This window comes from Camelus dromedarius, chromosome 22 (assembly GCF_036321535.1).
Source record: "Camelus dromedarius isolate mCamDro1 chromosome 22, mCamDro1.pat, whole genome shotgun sequence".
In the NCBI taxonomy this organism is placed as follows: domain Eukaryota; kingdom Metazoa; phylum Chordata; class Mammalia; order Artiodactyla; family Camelidae; genus Camelus; species Camelus dromedarius.
The window spans coordinates 9102369-9121898 of NC_087457.1; the positions used below are offsets into that span (position 1 = coordinate 9102369).

At 42.8% G+C, this 19530-nt stretch overlaps 1 protein-coding gene across 4 annotated transcripts in view; it reads left to right on the plus strand.

Annotated features, from left to right (window-relative positions):
* Positions 1-19530, plus strand: part of CSGALNACT1 (chondroitin sulfate N-acetylgalactosaminyltransferase 1) — a 256501-nt gene that overhangs the window by 107580 nt on the left and 129391 nt on the right. The window contains exons 1-2 of one of the 4 annotated variants that reach the window (XM_064477395.1): positions 10566-10764; positions 11759-11847. The gene's annotated coding sequence lies outside the window, so the exon portion shown is untranslated. Of the gene's footprint in view, positions 1-10565; positions 10765-11207; positions 11447-11758; positions 11848-19530 lie in introns of those variants that run through there. The other 3 variants (XM_031439993.2, XM_031439992.2, XM_064477394.1) reach the window with 3 other exon arrangements.

The window sequence follows — 19530 nt, forward strand, 5'->3', positions numbered from 1 at the left end:
GTGTGTGTGTGTGTGTGTGTGTGTGTGTGTGTGTGTGTGTAAACCACATCTTCTTTATCCATTCATCTATTAATGGACACTTAGGTTGCTTCCATATCTTGGCTAATGTAAATAATGCTGCAGTGAACATAAAGGTGCATATATCTTTTTGAGTTAGTGTTTTTATTTTCTTCAGGTAAAACCTCACAAGTGAAATTGCTGGATCTTATGGAAGTTCTGTTTTTACTTTTTTGAGGAATCTCCATTCTGTTCTCTGTAGCAGCTGTACCAATTTACAACCCCTCCAACAGTGCATGAGGGTCCCCTTTCCTCTACATCCTCCTGTTATTTGTGGTCTTTTTGATGATAACCATTCTGACAGGTGTGAGGTGCTATCTCATTGTGGTTTTGATTTGCATTTCCCTTGTGATTAGTGATGCTGAGCATCTTTTCATGTGTCTGTTGGCCATCTGCATGTCTTCTTTGGAAAAATGGGTATTCAGATCTTCTGCCTATATTTCAGGCAGGTTGTTTGTTTTGACATTGAGTTGTATGAGTACTTAGTGTATTTTGGATATTAACCCCTTATCAGATTTATCATTTGCAAACATCTTCTTCCATTCAGTAGGCTGCCTTTTCATTTTGTTGATGGTTTCCCTTGCTGTGCAGAAGCTTTTTAGTTTGCTATAGTCCCATTTGTTTATTTTTGCTTTTGTTTCCATTACCTGAGAAGACAGAGCAAAAGTAAGTTGCTAAGACTGATGTCAGAGAGCATACTGCTTATGTTTTCTTCTACAAGTTTTATGGTTTCAGGTCCTACATTTAAGTCTTTAATCCATTTTGAATTTATTTTTGGGCATTGTGTGAGACAGTAGTCCAGTTAGATTCTTTTGCACATAGCTGCCCAGTTTTCCCACTACCATTTAATGAAGAGGCTGTCTTACCCTATTGTATATTCTTGCCTCCCATGTCATAGATTAATTGACCACGTAAGTATGGGCTTATGTCTAGGCTCTATTCTGTTCCATAGACCTATGTGTCTGTTTTTGTGTTGGTACCATACTGTTTTGATTACTGTAGCTTCGTAGTGTAGTCTGAAGTCAGTTCTGTGAAAAATGCCATTGTGATTTTGACAGGAATTGTATTGACTCTGTAGCTTGCTTTGAGTAGTATGGTCATTTTAGCAATATTAATTCTTCCAACCCTTGAGCACAGTGTACTTTTCCATCTGTTTGTGTCACCTTCAGTTTCCTTCATCAGTGTCATAGTTTTCTGAGTACAGGTCTTTCACTTCCTTGGTTAGACTTCCTCCTAGGTATTTTCTTATTTTTGTTGCAAATGTAGACAGGATTGCTTTCTTAATTTCTTTTTCTTTAGTTTGTTATTACTGTAATGGTGACACAACAGATTTCTGTATATTAATTTTATATCCTGAAATCTGAATGATAGCCTTGCTGGGGAGAGTATTCTTTCTTTCTTCTTTATTTTTTTCATTGTTTTGAATATATTTTGCCACTCCCTTCTGGTCTGCAAAATTTCTGCTGAAAAGTCAGATGGTCGTCTTGGGGGAGTTCCCTTCTATGTAACGAGTTGCTTTTCTCATGCTGCTTTTAAGATTCTGTCTTTAATTTTTGCCATTTTAATGACAGTGTGTCTTAATGAGGACTTCTTTGAGTTCATCTGGCTTGGGACTCTCTGTGCTTCCTGGACCTGGGTGTTTATTTCCTTTCCCAGGTTAGGGAATTTTCAGCTATTATTTCTTCAAATAAATTCCCTGTCCTTTTCTCTCTTCTCCTCCTGAGACTTGTATAATGTGAATGTTAGTACACTTGAGTTGTCTCAGTGGTCTCTTAATCTGTCCTCATTTTTAGAATTATTTTTTTTCTGTTCAGCTGGACAATTTCCACTACTTTGTTTTCCAGATTACTTATCTGTTCTTTTGTATCATCTAGCCTTCTACTGTATTTTTTATGTTAGTTACTATAGTCATCATCTCTGTTTGGTTCTTCTTTTTATTTTTAACTCTGTTAAACATCTCACTGTGTTCATCCATTCTTCTCCCAAGTTCACTGGGCATCTTTATGAGCATTACCTTGAACTCTTTATTGGGTGGTGGGGCTGGAACTGGTGCAGCCCACTGAGGGGCAGGCTAGCCTCCGGCAATCATAGGCTAGTGGGAGGACTCCAGAATGGTACTTGCCAGCACCAGGATCCACATGGTGGAACAAGCTCTCAAAAATGGCTGCTGCCAGTGTCTACCTCCCCAGGAGGGTCCCAGTTGCCTCCTCCTCTCTCAGAGGCTCCCTAAGATCAGTAAGTTGGGTGTCACTCAGGCTTCTTTCAAATTATTGCCTCTGCCCTGAGTCCTAGAGCTTGTGAGACTTTGTGTGCCCTTGAAGAGTGATGTCTCTATTTCCCACAGTCCTCTAGGTCTCTGGTACGCCAACCCTACTGGCCTTCAAAGCCAGACATTCTGGGGGTTCATCTTCCTGGTGCAGCACCCCTGGTTGGAGAGCCCAGTGTGGGGCTCAGCCCCCTTGATCTTTGGGGAGAACCCATGCAGTTGTGGGTTTCCTTCAGTTTGTGGGTCACCCACCCAGAGGTGTGGGTCTTAACTCTGCTGCATGTCCGCCCCTCCTAACCATCTCGCTGTGGTTCCTTCTTCATATCTTTTGTTGTGGAGAATCTTTTCTGCTAGTCTTCAGGTCAGTCTCATAGATAGTTGTTCTGTAAATAGTTGTAATTTGGGGGTGCCCATGGGAGGAGGGGAACCTAGGGCCTTCCTACCCTACCGTCTTGGCCACACTTCGCAAATCAGTTTCTCAGTGATTTTGAAGTGAGAAAGATTGTCAGTGTGTGCAGGAGAACAAGGCGGGCTCTGATTGAGGGACCTTCTTCCTTTTCCTTGGACCTTCTTTTAGGGCTGTCCCTTGGGGAACAGAATACCTTTGGGAAATGCAATAATGAAGAGATTTGCTAGATGTGTGGGGAGGTCTAGATGTTTTAAGGGATGGAGGAAGCTTTGTATCTGAAAAGTGGTGTCATGGAAAAATTTTGACCCAAGTTACCAAATGCAAAGTGTAGTACCCAAAAGATAATTGGCAGAATCACTGAGCTGGAAGGAATCTTAGAAATCGATTAGTCCAAACCCTTGATTTTACTAAAGAAGGAATAGACTCCAGGGAGGGAAATGGCTTGCCTGAGTCATCACAGAGGACACAGCCAAAACCAAATCTGTTGATTGGTTTCTGGGCATTATTTTTCCTGCTGAGTTCTGGTTCCCCTGACTTCCACCATCACTTCATTACTGACCTTTACTGTGCTACCGTGATTAGCCTGCAGACCTAGAAATGTAGCTGGTTAATAGACAGAGTTTCTCTAAGCCGTCAGAGGTGGGAGTCAGCAAATCATGACCCACACCCTGGCTCCAGGATCCCGTTTGTCTAGCAGAGGGAGAGAAAGTTAATTTCAGGAGATCCACCTGGGTTCACATCCCAGCTCCACCGCAGGGGTGCTGAAGGACGTCAGGCAGGTTGTTTAACATCTCTGAACTTTGCCTCATCGTAATTGTGGTCCTCGTCTCTTAGGCTCCTTAGGTGAGGATCAAATGAGTCAGTCCATTAGATTGGGACCTGGATTATGGTCAGTGTTCAGTGTATGCCAGCTGTTGTTTTTTCCACTCTGAGGGTAGTTAAAACTCCTTCTGTCTGAAATCCTAAGGAAATAAAAAATTATATATATATTTATAATGATAGATATTAACAATATATTAACTTAATATATTATAGTATTAAATATTATATTGTTTAATAATTATATAATTATATCAATAAAGTTAATATGCTATATATTAAATTATATAATTAAAATTTATAGGTTCATAATTATATATGTTAAATGTGTTAATTACATACATGTTAATCACATGTTAATTGCGTGTGTGTTAATTATATGTGTATGGTGAGTATCATCTAGGCATAGCCCTTCAGTGCTCAGAAGGACTTTCCTGAGACTGTGTTCTGTGTTTAGAGTAGCTTATTTTTTTCTGTAGTGTTTCATCCAATGGCTATCTTAACGGCCTCAAAATTTGACTACTCTGAATCTTTAAAATTTTCTCCGATCTTTGTCTCCCTATGTGATAATTTTTATAGCTTTATTGAGGTATGATTGCTACACAGTAAACTCCCATCTTTAAAGTATGCAATTTGACTAGTTTGGATATACCTGTGAAACCATCCCCCAAATCAAGATAATGAAGATACAGACATCACCAGGGACATTTCCACCTGCCTGTTGGTAATGCCACCATCCTACCCCTCCTGCTCCCTCCTGATCCATCCCAGCCCCCTGTGCCCATCCCCAGGCAAACACTGATCTGCTAGGATTTTATATAAATGGAATCATACAGTATGTTTTCTGTTTGTTTGGCTTCTTTTACACAGCATAATTATCACCCTTATTGGTATGTGTACCAATCGTGTGTTCATTTTTATTGCTGATTACTAGAACACTCTTTTCTTTGTTTACTATTTACCCCCGTCTTGCTTAACTGGCCATGGTATAGATGAAAACATATTTTAATGATTTTAAATATTTACTGATTAAATATCTGTGTTTCTCATTCTTATTTTTAATTTTGTTGTTATCCAGTATAGAGAGTAAGTAGTATACAGAAATTGTAGTTTCCCTGAGAGTAACAGCCCTTACATTCTGTGATAGAAATTCATATCTATAAGCAATGTTACTACTTTATTTGAACATTGAGATTAACATTGTCTCCTGTCTCATTGACTCTCAATACAAAAAAAAAAAAAGAGCATCCTTCTATTGGCCTGACCCAATAAAGTGATTGAATAAACTCAGTTATATAAATATTTACACACAGTTTTCATTTTCATGGTGAAATATTTCTTCTGTTAATGTTATAGTTTTTTTTTGAAAATGTGGACAATATGTTCTCAATTCCCTTGCAGCTGGAGCATAACATGAAATAAACTAAGAAATTGATACAGCAAAAGTAATACATTTGCAAGGTAATAAGAGATCATTTGAGAGGCAAGTCCAATTTTGTCATGAGTTTTTACCAACAACATAGTATCACTCAACTGTTGACATTTCTGCATCTGGGAAGGAAGAAGATAAAAGTTATCATTCAAAAACGCCCATTCAGGTTTGGTGAAAGATTTAGTTTCTTCATCTATCACAGTGACGCGAGCCCTATAGTTCCAGAAGGACAGAGACTTGGCAGTGTTGAGGGTAGAATTTAGCCAGAGGGAATCTTAAAGAAGCCAGAGAAAACAAACTTCACCCATTCTGCCTCTCAGACTTGTGTTCTGGGCAGCTGTCCTGGGAAGGCTGGGCATGCAGCAATTTAAAAACAGCCCATACATGGAGATGTAAATTCTGATCTTCGAGATGCCACAGGGATTCTAGGAGCAGATGGATTCTCATGCAGAATGAAAAAAAGGAAGGAAGTTACTCTCTGGGCTAGAAAGTAACTTGGACATTACCTGGTCCAAAGTTTTATTTTGCTGGTGACCAGTTCAATGTCACACAGTAACTTAATGGCAGAACAGGGACTCGACCTGGGATTTCTGAACCACAGGCTCCTGTTCTGTTGTGTTGGGGCTGGTTTGTTGGCATGTAAGGTGCTGGAATGTGTGATGGGTTCTTTTGGAGTGTTTACTTTGTTGAGGGGAGAGTTGTGCTTCCTGACTCTGCCGGCTGTGGGAGAGGTGCTCTTTGGTTAATGGACAGACCCATGGGTTTGACTGCAAATTACCCATTATCAGCCAGACTGCTAAAATCCTTATGCTCAGGAAGGCCGTAACTTTAAGTCTTACTTGTGCTTTTTAAAGCCCCCCTCCCTCGTCTCCACATCAAAGTCTAGATGCGGTCCTGCTTCTCCATCTTCATTCGTCTGTGCCTCCTGTTCCCTCTGCAGCATACCTCCTCACACACCTGGAATCTTAATGTGGAGGCGAGGTGGCAGATAAGCCCATCCTCCTCTGCTGAGAATCACTGACCTGGTCCGAGCCCTTATTTTCCAGATCTGGAGACACAGACTAAGAACTAACGGGCTTGTCTAAAGTCTCACAGTAACACATATGAGATGATGGCTTAGCTCGGGCTGTTATAACAAAATACCATAAACTGGGAGGCTCGTCAGTAACAGGCATTGCTCACAGTTCTGGAGGCTGGAAGTCCAAGGTCATGGTGTCAGCATAGTTGGGTTCTGGGGAGGGCCCTCTTCCGGGAGGCAGATAGCTGGCTTCTTATGTCCTCATGTGGCAAAAAAAAAGTGAGGTTGCTCTCTTGCTGCATCGTGTGAGGGCACTAATCCGACGCACGAGGGCTCCTCCCTCATGACCGAATTACCTCGAAAAGACCCTACCTCCAAATACCAACATCCTGAGATTACAATTTCCACATGGGAACTTTGGGGGGACCGAAACATTCAGCCCATAACAGATGAAAACCCAGACTTCTTGCTGTGCCAGGGTTAAGTGTAGAGATCTCCCTGAAACACGTTCTGGGATGGTGTCTGGCCTGTGCCCAGCAGCTGCAGCATCTAACAGCGGCAGGGCTGGCCCAGAGGAGTTTCTCGGAGCGGGCGTGAGTGTAACTGCAGCCCTCAGACCGTGCTGGAAAAGAACTCTCTTTTACGAAGGCACATCAACTATTTGTATCCTAACTGATTCAGGGGAAAGATGGTGTTATTTAGTCTCACAGCCCACTGCAAACAGAGCAGTTTGGTTTCTTTCTGAGAGATTGGCTTAAGTCTGATTCTCTCCAGTCCTAGCCCATCTTTTCTGATGCTCTAACAGCACATTATTTGCATCTTTATTTAGCCTGTGAGTCATTTCATTCTCCCTCATATTAGTGATTTACATGTTTATGGTGTTAAGATGCTCATAAGAGGATCCCACAGGGAGCCCATGGATGGGAGGCACTTGGTAAATCCTTGGCGTATAATAGAAAAGTATTATTTGATACCCTTTAAGGCAACATTAGACCCATACATTTTATCTCATTATTTAAAAACTTTGTTTTTTGGGGGAGGTAATTAAGTTTTTATTTATTTATTTAATGGAGGTACTGTGGATTGAACCCAGGACCTTGAGCATACAAGCACGCACTCACCCACTGAGCTATATACCCTCCCCGCTAGATCCATACATTTTTTTAAACTGAAGTATGGTCAGTTACAATGTGTCAGTATCTGGTGCACAGCACAGTGTCCCTGCCACGCATATTCATACATATATTTGTTTTCATATTATTTTTCATTAAAGATTATTATAAGATACTGAATGTAGTTCCCTGTGCTATACAGAAGAAATTTGGTTTTTATCCTATTTATATATAAAAATGGTTAACTTTCGCAAATCTGAAACTCCCAAATTTACCCCTTTCCACCCCCTTCTCCCCGGTAACCATAAGACTGTTTTACTATGTCTGCGAGTCTGTTTCTGTTTTATAGATGAGTTCATTACTGTCCTCTTTTTTTTCTTTTTTTAGATTCCACATATGAGTGATATCATATGGTGTTTTTCTTTCTCTTTCTGGCTTACTTCACTTAGAATGACAATATTCAGGTCCATCCATGTTGCTGCAAATGGTATTATTTTATTCTTTTTATGGCTGAGTAGTATTCCATTGTATAAATATATCACAACTTCTTTATCTAGTCATCTGTTGATGGACATTTAGGTTGTTTCCATGTCTTGGCTATTGTAAATAGTGCTGCTATGAACTTGGGGTGCATGTATCTTTTCAAATAAAAGTTCCCTCTGGATACATGCCCATGAGTGGGATTGCTGGATCATTTGGTTAGACTTACACATTAAAAAAAATACTTGAAATAATTCAGCAACAGGATTTTGCTCCTTGTCTTGGTTGCTCTGCTAACAGTATCTATGCTTATCCCCAGTTATCAGAGCAAGTTGAACTGAAGAAAACTTAAGTGGTGTACATCACTGGAAGCCTTCGGAATAACAAAGGAACATCTTCTCATCCAGTCTTTGTCGATCCATAGAGATTCCTTGGGTTTCATTCACAGAATAACAGAAGACAATGTTTTGGAGGAAAAACTCATGACTTTTAAAGTCAATTATATCCTAAAACAAACTCTCTTCAGTAAAATTATTTAATGTGGAAGGAATGTGGTCAAGAATATAACATGTGATTTGTGGTGTATCACATCCAAGGGCACTTTCTCTTCTGAAACATATTCATGAGAAAGATAATTTTAGAAGTTGGCTGCACAGTTCCTGACCCTCTCCCCGCTCTGTCTTGCACTGCTGTAACCCAGAGGACTCCACTGATTTATACATATCAAAACATTACCATCAAGATTCAAAACCATATATATGATTATCCACAAAGAAAGTGTCACCAGGCAGCTTGAGTTGGCCGACATGTTTCTAGTCTCTTGGTGCTTTTCGCTGGTTGTTTTAGGCATGCTGATGAGGAAAGGGCTTTTCAGTCTTCTTGTCTCATTTTTCGCATTTCAGGAATCCATATGTCTCACACAGATGTGGTTTAATGGACTAAAGGTTTAGATTTCCATTTATGAAAGTGAGGAAGTTAAGGTACATGGATGGGTATTGCCACACTTTGGGACCGATTGTGTCTTGGACATTCTTTGGAAGTGGAAATGCTTATTCATCGTCCATTGAACAGCAGGGGTTCCTAGACTGTTAAAACAGTATCGATCACAGTGTGCTCCTTTGCAACTGCTCTTTTCAGTTGTTGACGTTTGGTAGGCTTCTTTTGGCTCGATTAACAGCTGACTTATTTATGGGGTGCCGCTAACGATGGATGTCCAACTCCGTCACTGTGGCGGTGGGGTGGCGCAGACTTCCCAGCCTTTCGAATCCCAGCTGGGAAATTTCTCAAACCTGAGTCTGTAATTTTCCCATGGATGCACTCCCAGTCACTCTCACGCACATCCTGCCTTCTCCTGCTCACTTTTTCCCATAAGCAGAATTCATGAAGCCACAGACACTCCTCAGTGGTCTTCACTCCCTATGCCAAATCACCGAGAACACCAGGGCATCGGATTACAGGAGAGGAGAACTCACACCTGGATTCAGCCTGAGGGACGTTGTGGAGAATGATTTTGTGAGTTGGACAGAGCGAGGTTCCATATCTCTTCTGCCCCTGTGGTTGCTTTCCTGCATTCAGCTTTTATTTTTAGCACCTGCTTATTGTCTAGTTCTTTGATACTCAGGAAGTACTTGTCCAAGAGTGATTTTGTCACTGACTTCTTAGGAAGGATGAGGGATTCCAGAGACAAGGGTGGGTCTATGTTCCTAAGGTCTCGGGGCAGTCTGTGGATGCTGGCAAGTGTATCTGCCAGGTTACCACTTGAGACAGCCACCTGCTGTTGGAGAACCACTCATGAGGACCAGTGCTTGGAGACAAGGTCATGTGGGATAGTAGCAGAACTAAAGGCTTGCGATCCTTTTTCTTTTTAGAGCTTAAATTTCAAACTCAGAAAAATCCTACCTTTACGATGTACCATTTGGGGAGATTTCTTTACACTTTGGGGCTCTCTCCCCGCCGTGTTCCTATAGCAATGTTGCAGGGAGGGAGGGAGCTCACGGGTGGTGCCGCTGGCTCAGCGTAGGGCGCGTGGTACACGTGCAGCTGATGATTCTTCCTTTCCTTCTAAGAGGGGCTGCGTCCAGCGGAACACACCCACCTGTCCTTTGCATACCCGTGGTTCACCTCCAGTAATTTTCCATGATGCGAATTCCCCTTCCACCCTGATCTCCAGGGAGTCCTGTCCGTGCTTCTGCCTTCCTGTCTGTGCTTCTGCCTTCCTATCTCTTTCCTCTTCCATTACCAGCGTGATGTTTGGAAACGCTGAGGAGACCTCGTACTTCCCAGAGCCCGGGAACAGAGTGTTAATGAGTTCTTTCTTAGGAGAAGAGGGGGAGCTGGCCCATCCTGTGGCTCTGACCTCGCAGTTTGGCATTGCCAGGACCAGGCACTCAGGGGCTGGATGAATGGGACTCTGTGGGTAGCTGGAAAAAAAGCAACAACCCAGCGTTTCTCTTCAAGTTGGGGGAGTGAGAAGAACAAATTGCATTATTAATGATCATATGGAGGTTGTGAGCCGACAGTCTATTTAGTTTCACTGGTAAAACAAGTGTGGTTTTGAATGGAGTGGACTTTCCCTCTTTGTATTTAGATGCCAAAGAATATTCATTAAGGATATCACTGAAGACCACGTCAGGGATTCAGCCTCCAAAGCTGCCCCCTCCTGCAGGCTAACAGGCAGAAAAGAACATTTAAAGAGTGGAGAATGAGCCTGTGAGGTTGGAAGCCAAATTATAAACTCATTTTAACTCTTGGCCCGCAGGCTCGGGAGCAACATTATTTGTTGTCAAGGGTGGAAAACAGCTCAGATTCGGGTCCAAGTGATTATTCCACTTTGGCATTGCGGCCGTCCTGCCAACTGCAATTCCATTTAGACACAGATTAATTAGCCAGGCAGGGCCGGAAGCGGGCTGTGAGAGCGAAGCCGGGAGAGGGCACCGCCGCGGGGCCGGGGGCCTGAGAGAGGCCGGCCCGCCCGCTTCGACATCAAACCCACAAGGAAGGGGTGAGAGCGTGTGGAGACGGAAGGTTTCCACACTTCTGCAGTGACGCATCTCACACTTGGGATGACTTCGTGTCAGTGCAGCAGAGGAAATGAGATGGAGGAAGAAACACATACGGGACAGCCCCACACTGGCACCGGGAGCCGATCGCGTGGAGAGGGCCGACTAGGTAGTGGTCCCAGACCTGAGCGGCTAATTGTAGACCCATCCTGGCCCTTTTTGAAAATTCCTGCATGTCAAACGGGAACCACAGAGTCTTTTTTTTTTTTTTTTTTTTTTTTTAACTTTTTGCTCTTACTGGAATTAGAAAGATGAGATAGAATCACATACTCTTGGGAAAGACGGGACTCCGCGTTGATGAATTGAAGCATCATTAACATTTATTTAACAGGCGGGCTAAATCCTCTCCAGCCTTAGTCCGTCTCCAGAATATTTTCCTGCCCGTCCTTCCCGGGTGTTTTGCTCGTACCTCCTCTCCGTTCGCGTGGATGTGGGTCGATCGGTGGATTCCTGAAAGGCACTGCGGGAGCGGGGCGCCGGGCGCGCGCCTGCGGATCCGGGCGGGCGGGTCCGCCGGGCGGGGCGCGCCCCCCTCCCGGGTCTGTGCGCGGGGCTGCGCGGAGCCTCCCGGGGGCGGCGGGAGAGCGCTTCCCGGCGAGCTGGGCTCTCCAACTTCCAGGGGGATTTGCTGTTTTGTAACATTTCATTCCATACAACCACTGGGAAAAAAAAAAAAAAAAAAAAAAAAAAAAAAGTGGCGGCGCCGAACGCGGTCCTCTGACTCCCTTACTCCACCTGGAGCCGGGTTACTTCTGTGCGGACGCAGCGCCCTGGGCAGAGCGAGTTCCTGCGAGGTTTGCTTTTTGGGGGGTTCTTTTCCAAGAATGTGACTCTGCTTTGCTTTTGCAGACACTTCTACATGGCTCTCAACATGCATTTTAAACCTGAATTTTGTGGCGTTTTTTTTTAAACAAATATTTTGCAATTTACCCATTAAAATAGAAAAGGGAAAATACCATCCTGCTTTTTCAGGGCAGTACTTTGGATGTGTTTTGTATCCTATAAGACGTTAGATGTTACCATTTGGTAATATCACCTACACTGAAGACATGGAAATTTCCAGGGGCGACTCCTATTTTTATTTTATTTTATTTTTTATATTTTAGATTCCTTTCCATCTCAAGGAGAGAAGCCAAGGTATTTTTATCCGGTGGAAGAATGGTGTAGTTTCATCGTAACCTTCTTACACTTCCAGGTAAGTGAGTCTGTTCATCGTAAATTACTTAAGAAATGAAACTTGGTATGGTCTGAGTTTATTCAGTATTCTGGCTATGTTTGAAATGTGTTAAATTTCATTTTACTTTTAATAGTTCCACTAATAACAACTGACTAAGATATGAATACTTTTTCAAAATAAGACAGTTAGTTGGCTGCTTTGGAAAATCGTTTTATTCACTTGTAAATACTAATCTTCATTTGCCAATTTCTTCAGAATTTCTCTCTTCTCAAAGTGGCACGTGCTTTAAACCAATCATGTAGTTAGAAGAACTACATAATTCTTTTTAAAAAAAAACATTCACTTGAATGGGAACATTTGTTCTGCTTTTTAGAAGTTGCGACAGAATATTAAGCTTTCTCAAACACTTAACCCATAATCAAAAGGGCATCGTAATTTTGACCATGCTACAAAATAATTACTTAAGTAAAGGGGGTAGGAAATTGAAGGATGATCTTCCTTTCAAGTTATAACATTTTAGGGGAATACTTTCAAAAACTCTTGGAGAATAGTACACTGATGGTTTATATAGTTGGTTTCAAACTGGGGACACATGTAAATCTTGAGAATGTTGTTTTAGTTCTGCTCTTGTAACCAGTAATTTTGAATTCTCTGCAATAAGATATTTTATGACATCTGGCAACACTAAACTTTGAAAAAAACCCAAAAACCTCGGGGAGATCATTAGTTGAAGTTGTGTATGTGGTTCCTGTCTTCAGAAGAGCAAACCTCTTTCGGTTTTCTCTGGAAATGACTCTGTAGACATAAAAATGAAGATATTTCAGCTGGGCTGAGCACCTACGTCTTCACGAAGCCCCCTTCGCCCTTCTTCAGTTAACAAATTTCTATAGAGGCTTTGTTCATGATTTTGAATCTTTTTCTTTTTGCTTTTGTTGACACTGATCAAGATAAAAGAGTGGAAGTCAGAACGTTGGATGGGATTTTGCTTTTAATGAACTGCTTGGTACTAAAACAAGACAGCGCAAGGAATTTAAAAGGGATTGTATCCGAGTTCCTAATAATGGAGAATAAAAACAGCCTGGGCCAAAAGTTAATGATACAAACAAAAATAACTGAAGAATAATTATTCACCAGTTCTTTGCTGAGTAGAATGTCCAGTGGCTAAGAAGCCTAAGTGATTCAGGGCCAATGCAAGGGTTATAATGGAATTCTTCTAATCTTAGGTCTTGTGATGTTTAATGTTTTTGAGAATTACTTGGCTAGTGTTGAAGAAAACAGTGTCATGAGAACACCATGATATTGAAACCTTGAGATAATAGGAGGAAGGAGCCAAAGTAAACTGTACCACACAGAAGGTCCACTTGGACAGATGCAAGTTTGCAGGATGTTTGCTCTCCAGGATGAAGCTGTGAGGGTGGCCAGGCAGGGCCACGCGGCCAAGCTGGGCTTTGGTCTCAGTCATGGCGCTTGCTGTGCGTCTGGGTGCAGAGGCAGGATGTTTCCGGGGATCCAGGCTCCATTGGGGCAGAACAAGCTCGGGGAGCCTTCGGTTTTCCAGGAACTTGCTCCTTAGAGACCGAGTCCTTATAGACGCAGGGACCTGGATGTCCCTTAGCAGGGCACCTTCCCCAGACCTGCAAGGGACAAGCCGTGTGGATTGGGACAGGCGTGGCTGGGTTGTAGGCAGGCAGGTACATGACACTGGGAATCCCAGCCAGGAGAGGTAACTGATTCAGATATTTACCAGCTTGGGGCCATCAAAGCTATGCCGTAGGGGGCCTCCTGGTGTCCTCCACGTCCTTCAGGGACCCTGTTCTGCCACTGGTCCTTCTCAGGGAATTGCTGCTCACTGTGTTGTGCCCCATCCTGTGCCCTGTGCCTCCACTGTCTTCTCCCTACACGGAATACATCCTTCCTTGACCCTCCCACCCCCGACCCCTGCCCCAGGGCACTTTTACTGGTCCTCCAGCAGTAATCCCCTTGTGGGGCTTCCACACCCAGAAACCGGTGGGTCCAGGCACCAGGAGGCACTGAAGGAGGCAGTGAGGAGATGAGCGAATGAATGAATGGGAAAGGAAGGAAAGGGATGTCTTGGACCCACAGGAGCCGCCTTGGCCTCCCGGGCTCCCCACACCCTCCCGTGTTGGTGCCAGTCACTGTGCCATGGAACATGACTGTTCCACCAGGGCTCCTGGACCGGCGCCGGGCAGGGGACAGACCCTCTGTCCTCATTTCTGTGATCCACTTGGTTCCTCACAGAGTGTCGGGGATGGAAATCTGTGGGTGGACAGGTAACCCCGTAGTTCTCTGCAGCTCTTCAAGCCCATGCATGCGACTACCAGATAACTTAAGATGATAGCCATCCCATTTGGGGGGAATGCAGCAGGCATTATAAGTAAAACTTACAGATACCACGGAGAAAGGGGGTGGGAGGGAATAAATTGGGAGTTTGAGATTTGCAGATACTAACTACTATATATAAAATAGATAAATAAGTGTCTACTGTAGAGCACAGGGAACTATATTCAATATCTTGTAGTAACGTCTAATGAAAAAGAATATGGAAAGGAATATATGTATGCATAGGGATGACTGAAACATTACGCTGTCCACAAGAAATTGACACAACATTGTTAACTGACTAGACTTCAATAAGAAAAAAAAGGGAAGTACTAATATGAAACTATAGTGGAGAAATATGTCAATTTGCTGGTATTTGCAAAACTAAGTAGAGTGGCTTGTATTTTGTAAAGTGACCTTCCTTGGGACATGTTTTAGACTTTTAAACTGGCTCCATGTAGTGGAGTGAGCCGTGACATAAAGTCCGGAAGCTTTTCATGAGTGTCAGCTTTTGCTGGTGCAGTTTTAATTTATACCCTTGGGCCTCAATTTGTCTTCAGCAGATGAGGGGGCTCCAGGCCAGGCCAGGAGCTCCACGCTGGCACCCACATGGGTGCCCAGTGATGCACACCTGCCCGAGGACCTCATCTCTCCCTGTTGATTGACACTTGATTAGGCCTTGCTTTCGTTGTTTCTTTTTTTCTTTTTCAGTTTTTCAATGTATCAATTTCTGGTGTACATCATAATGTCCCAGTCATATATATATATATTCATTTTCATTAAAGATTATTGCAAGATATTGAATAGAGTTCCCTGTGCTATACAGAAGAAATTTGTTTTTTACCTATTTTATATATAGTGGTTAATATTTACAAATCTTGAACTCCCAAATTTTTATCCCTTCCCACCCCTTTTCCCCCAACCATATGATTGTTTGCTATGTCTGTGAGTTGGTTTCTGTTTTGTAGATGAATTCATTAGTGTCTTCTTTTTTCTTTCTTTCTTTCTTTTTTTTTAGATTCCACATATGTGTGATATCATATGGTATTTTTCTTTCTCTGTCTGGCTTACTTCACTTAGAATGATGATCTCCAGGTCCACCCATGTTGCTGCAAATGGCATTATTTTATTCTTTTTTATGGCTGAGTAGTATTCCATTGTATAAATATTGTATAATATATATTGTATAAATTGCCACATCTTCTTTATCCAGTCATCTGTCGATGGACATCTAGGTTGCTCCCATGTCTGGGCTATTGTATATAGTGCTGCTGTGAACATTGGGGTGCTCACCTGTTAGATTCTGGCCTTTGGCCATCATTGTCCTCACTCGGCCACTGTCTCTGTATTTGCAGCATCTGGCATAACTGTCCACACTCATCCTCACAAACAAATGTTTGGATGAATTTCTGTATCTGAAAACCCTCATCAGAACCCAGTAATATCAGTATTTTAATTTGCCGAGGGCTTGTCTGTGTACCTATCTTTCCTCTACCTTTTTTTTTCCCTCTCTCTCTCCCTTCTTCTTTCTTTGTCACATTTGTGTTTTCTGAGCCACCACGGAGGGAAAGGATTTGAATCCTGGTGGTCTGACTCCAGCCCCAGTGCCTGCTTAGTTAAATCAATTATTTTAAAAGTAAGTCAAAGGAGGTTGGAAACAAGCTAAATATCTGTGATCCATGAATGGATAAACAAAATGTGGTCCACATATACAACGGACTAGTACTCAGCCTTAAAAAGGAAGGGCATTCTGACACATGCCACAACATGGATGAACCTTGAGGACGTTATATGAAGTGAAATGAGCCAGTCACAAAAGGACAATGTATGATTCCATTGTTACGAGGTAGCTGGGGTGGTCATTTTCATTAAGACAGAAAGTAGAGGCTTTGTGGTTGCCAGGGGCCCAGGGGAGGAGAGAACGGATGCTGTTTAATAGTGTTTCAGTTTTGCAGGAAGAAAAACATTCTGGAGATTAAGGGAGGAGGGTATAGCTTAAGTGGTAGAGCACGTGCTTAGCATACATGAGGTCCTGGGTTCAATCCCCAGTACCTCCATTAAAAATAAGTAAATCTAATTACCTCCCCCTGCCAAAAAGAAATACAATAATACATAAATAAAAATAAATAAAATATAAGAAAATTCTGGAGATTGATTGTACAACAATGTGAATGTAGTCAACACTGTCAAACTGTATGCTTAAAACTTGTTAAGAAAGTAAATTTCATGTTATATGTATTTTACCATAATTAAAAAAAAAGTAAGTCAAAGACCTGTTTTTTTTTTTTTTAAAAAAAGATAATACTTTAACAGTTGAAAAAAAAATCAAAAGGAATTTCTTTGATTTTGAGACTTTTCCTTCTTTGAGCTGTATATTTCATTTGCTTAGATTTTTAAACCACTCTTTACTTAAAAATGTATTATGTAATAAAAACAAACTGTGTTTACATTGATAAGATCTTTGGAATTTAATTTTAGACCTTGTTATTCCTCTTTTTTTTAATCGTTGCCTGGATTTGCAGTTAAAATCTTATTCAAAACTACTCACTTCCTCACCTCACTTCAGTTCACCCAGAAGTACTTGTATGACCCTTAAACATGACTCTTACGATTTAGAGCAGAAATGTTTGTCCTGTCACAAGCAGAGGGCACGACGAACTCTGGATTGCTCATAAGGAGACAGCTAATTAAGTCTTTTTTTTTTTTTTTTTTTTTTTTTCCGTCACACTCATGGGCCTTCCATGTTGGAAATCATGACTCCGGATGTGAGTAACACTCTGGTGTGTGAAAGAACAGTTTCACAATGTTTGTGGGGGAGGTGACAGCTCGGTGGTAGAGCACGTGCTTAGCGTGCACGAGGTCCCGGGTTCAATCCTCAGTCCCTCCATTAAACCAACCAACAAATAAATAATAAACCTAATTGTCCCTCCCCGACAAAACAACAATAAACAAACCTCAGATGAGACAAAATACAAGATTCAGCTGACACTCTGGAAGCAGACCTCTCTCTGCTTAAAAGTTCTGACCCATTTGTAATGCGATTCCTGGAGAATTTAAAACAAAACTTGAATCCCACCAGCCTAGGGGTGTGTTTTTACTGAGCAGGGAAGATGAGAACCTGGTGGAGCTGCCTGTGAAGGTTTGAGGGAAAGTGGGGATGAAAATCAGAGAGGGAGGAGGGCAAAAGAAAGAGTTATAACCTATGGAAACTTCCAGCTCGATTGTTACTTAGGTTTTTTTTTAACATAACAAACGTGATCCTGTGGTCAAGGCCACCAGAAAAAAACAAATTTCATCTCTGCTACTGGGAAACTAACCCAAGTTGATATTGTAAAATTTTTGCTGAAGTTCCATAAAAGTATATGGTAATTAGGAATAAGAGGTAATGCTTACACTTACATGTTTTAACAAAGACTTATATATTTTCAGTTCAACCAACACTGAGGCTTACAATGTGTTAGACTCTAACCCTGTTGGTTACCAAGTGCCAATTCTTGGATTGGAATCCTGTCTCTGGTGAAGGTGTCATCACCTGCAGAGAAATAAGAAAGATAATGATGTTTTCAAAGAGCTAATACTCACTTTAAAGGAACAACCTTCACTTTGAGGTTCTGGTCTTTTTCCTCGTGTATTAAAATTTAAAATATTTACTCTTTTAGAATATAATGATAGTTACTATTTCAGATTCTATTTCTTGGCCAGTTAAAATGTTGATTATCATTTAGGATTCTTGGCTGCAAAAAAAAAACGGAAATGTACTATCCTGCCTTAAGAAAGGAATCCATTGGAAAAAAGTCCCAAATCTCAAATATGATAAAACTTGCAGCCAGAACTACTGGTAGCATTCAATGTGTTTTCTAAGTTTTAAAAACATGTGACCAGCCAACCTTGTCCTAAGCCTGTGGGATACATGCCAAGAGACAGAGGTCTTGATTGGGGGGGAAATAATGGATGAAGTTAAAATTAAATCAAGTACCATTACATATCTTACAATATTTGACTTTTGTGATCATTGTTTGCAGCAAGGTGAAATAAAACACACGTGGCCTTGGAAAACTGTCCTGATTTGAGTCCTGGCCTGAGGTTGCCATGGGAACTGTCTCTGGGTGTGCATTAGCTGACTGCCCGTGGGCTGGTTGGGTTGTTTTCTGTTGTACGGTCACTTAGCTTTTCTTCCCTGAAGTCCTTGTTGTGTGCTTCGGTCTCAGCGTGATGGTTCATCTACTGTAGTCTGATAAAGGCCTCTTGACTCTTGGTTTCAGCGCTTAGAAAGCCAGGTCATGGAGATGCGGTGAGTGTGGTCCGATTACTCGCTCCCGCATGGGACACTTGGACCACTGCCCTCCCTTCCCTCACTTGTACAATGTGACAAGGAGCCTGTCTAGTTTTTTCCCGATTTCTGTGGCTGATCCTGTATGGCCCCTTCCCCTATTCCTTATTTATCACGCTCCTCCCCTGGCATTCCATCCTCTATGCCCTGTCATTCTCTCCCATCCACGTTGTTCCTTGGTGGTCTCAGTGGTGAACTTCCATCCATTTACTGCTGACTTCCAGATCTGTCCCCCAAGCTCACACTGCCACCCGGCACCGCGGGTCCCACCAGCCAGAACCTCCGAGGCATCCTGACTTCCTTACTGCCCCTCGAGATGCTTCTGGGATGGTTGCCTTGTGCCCACATCCCGCCCCCACCCCAGCCCTCCCAGCTCCTGGAGTTACTCAGACCTTGTGTATCACTTCTCACTTGGACCTCCCCCTCCCCAGGCTCCTTGCTTCGCCTCCCTGCCTTCGCCACCCCACCCTGTGGCCGCAGCAGCCCTGCTAATGCGCATCTCTGCTCGCATTGTCCAGAGTCTCCCAGTGGCACCCAGCACCTCTGGGTGGCCCACACTCTGGCCTGGCTTGACCCAGGACGCCCTTCCAGGCTCATCGGCGGGGCCAGTTCCTACTCTTTCTCCAAGACTTGGCTCAGGTGGTCCCTTCTTCCGGACGCCTCCCCCTGCGGGTTTAGCCTCCCCTTTGATTTACTATGGTGTTGTTACTTTTGATTTTTTTTGGCCTTTCTTTCCTGTTAACCAGCCTGTGATGTGTGGGGGGTATACTGAGCCCCACTGGGACCACTTGACCCCCTCGGTGCCCAGCACAGTGCCTGAAACACGGCCACGGATATGCGCTGGTGAATGGTTAGTGGGTGAGCATTAGCCAGCGGTGGACGGGCCGCCTGCTCTTCTGACCAGGAGGAGGACGTGTGGACGCAGAGGACCTGGGCCGTCCAGGAATTCAAACCAGTATCTTTCTTCTCCCCTCTTCTGGTCGGTACCTTCCCCTCAAGGAAGGTCTGTGATTTTTCTCCTGAGTAAAATC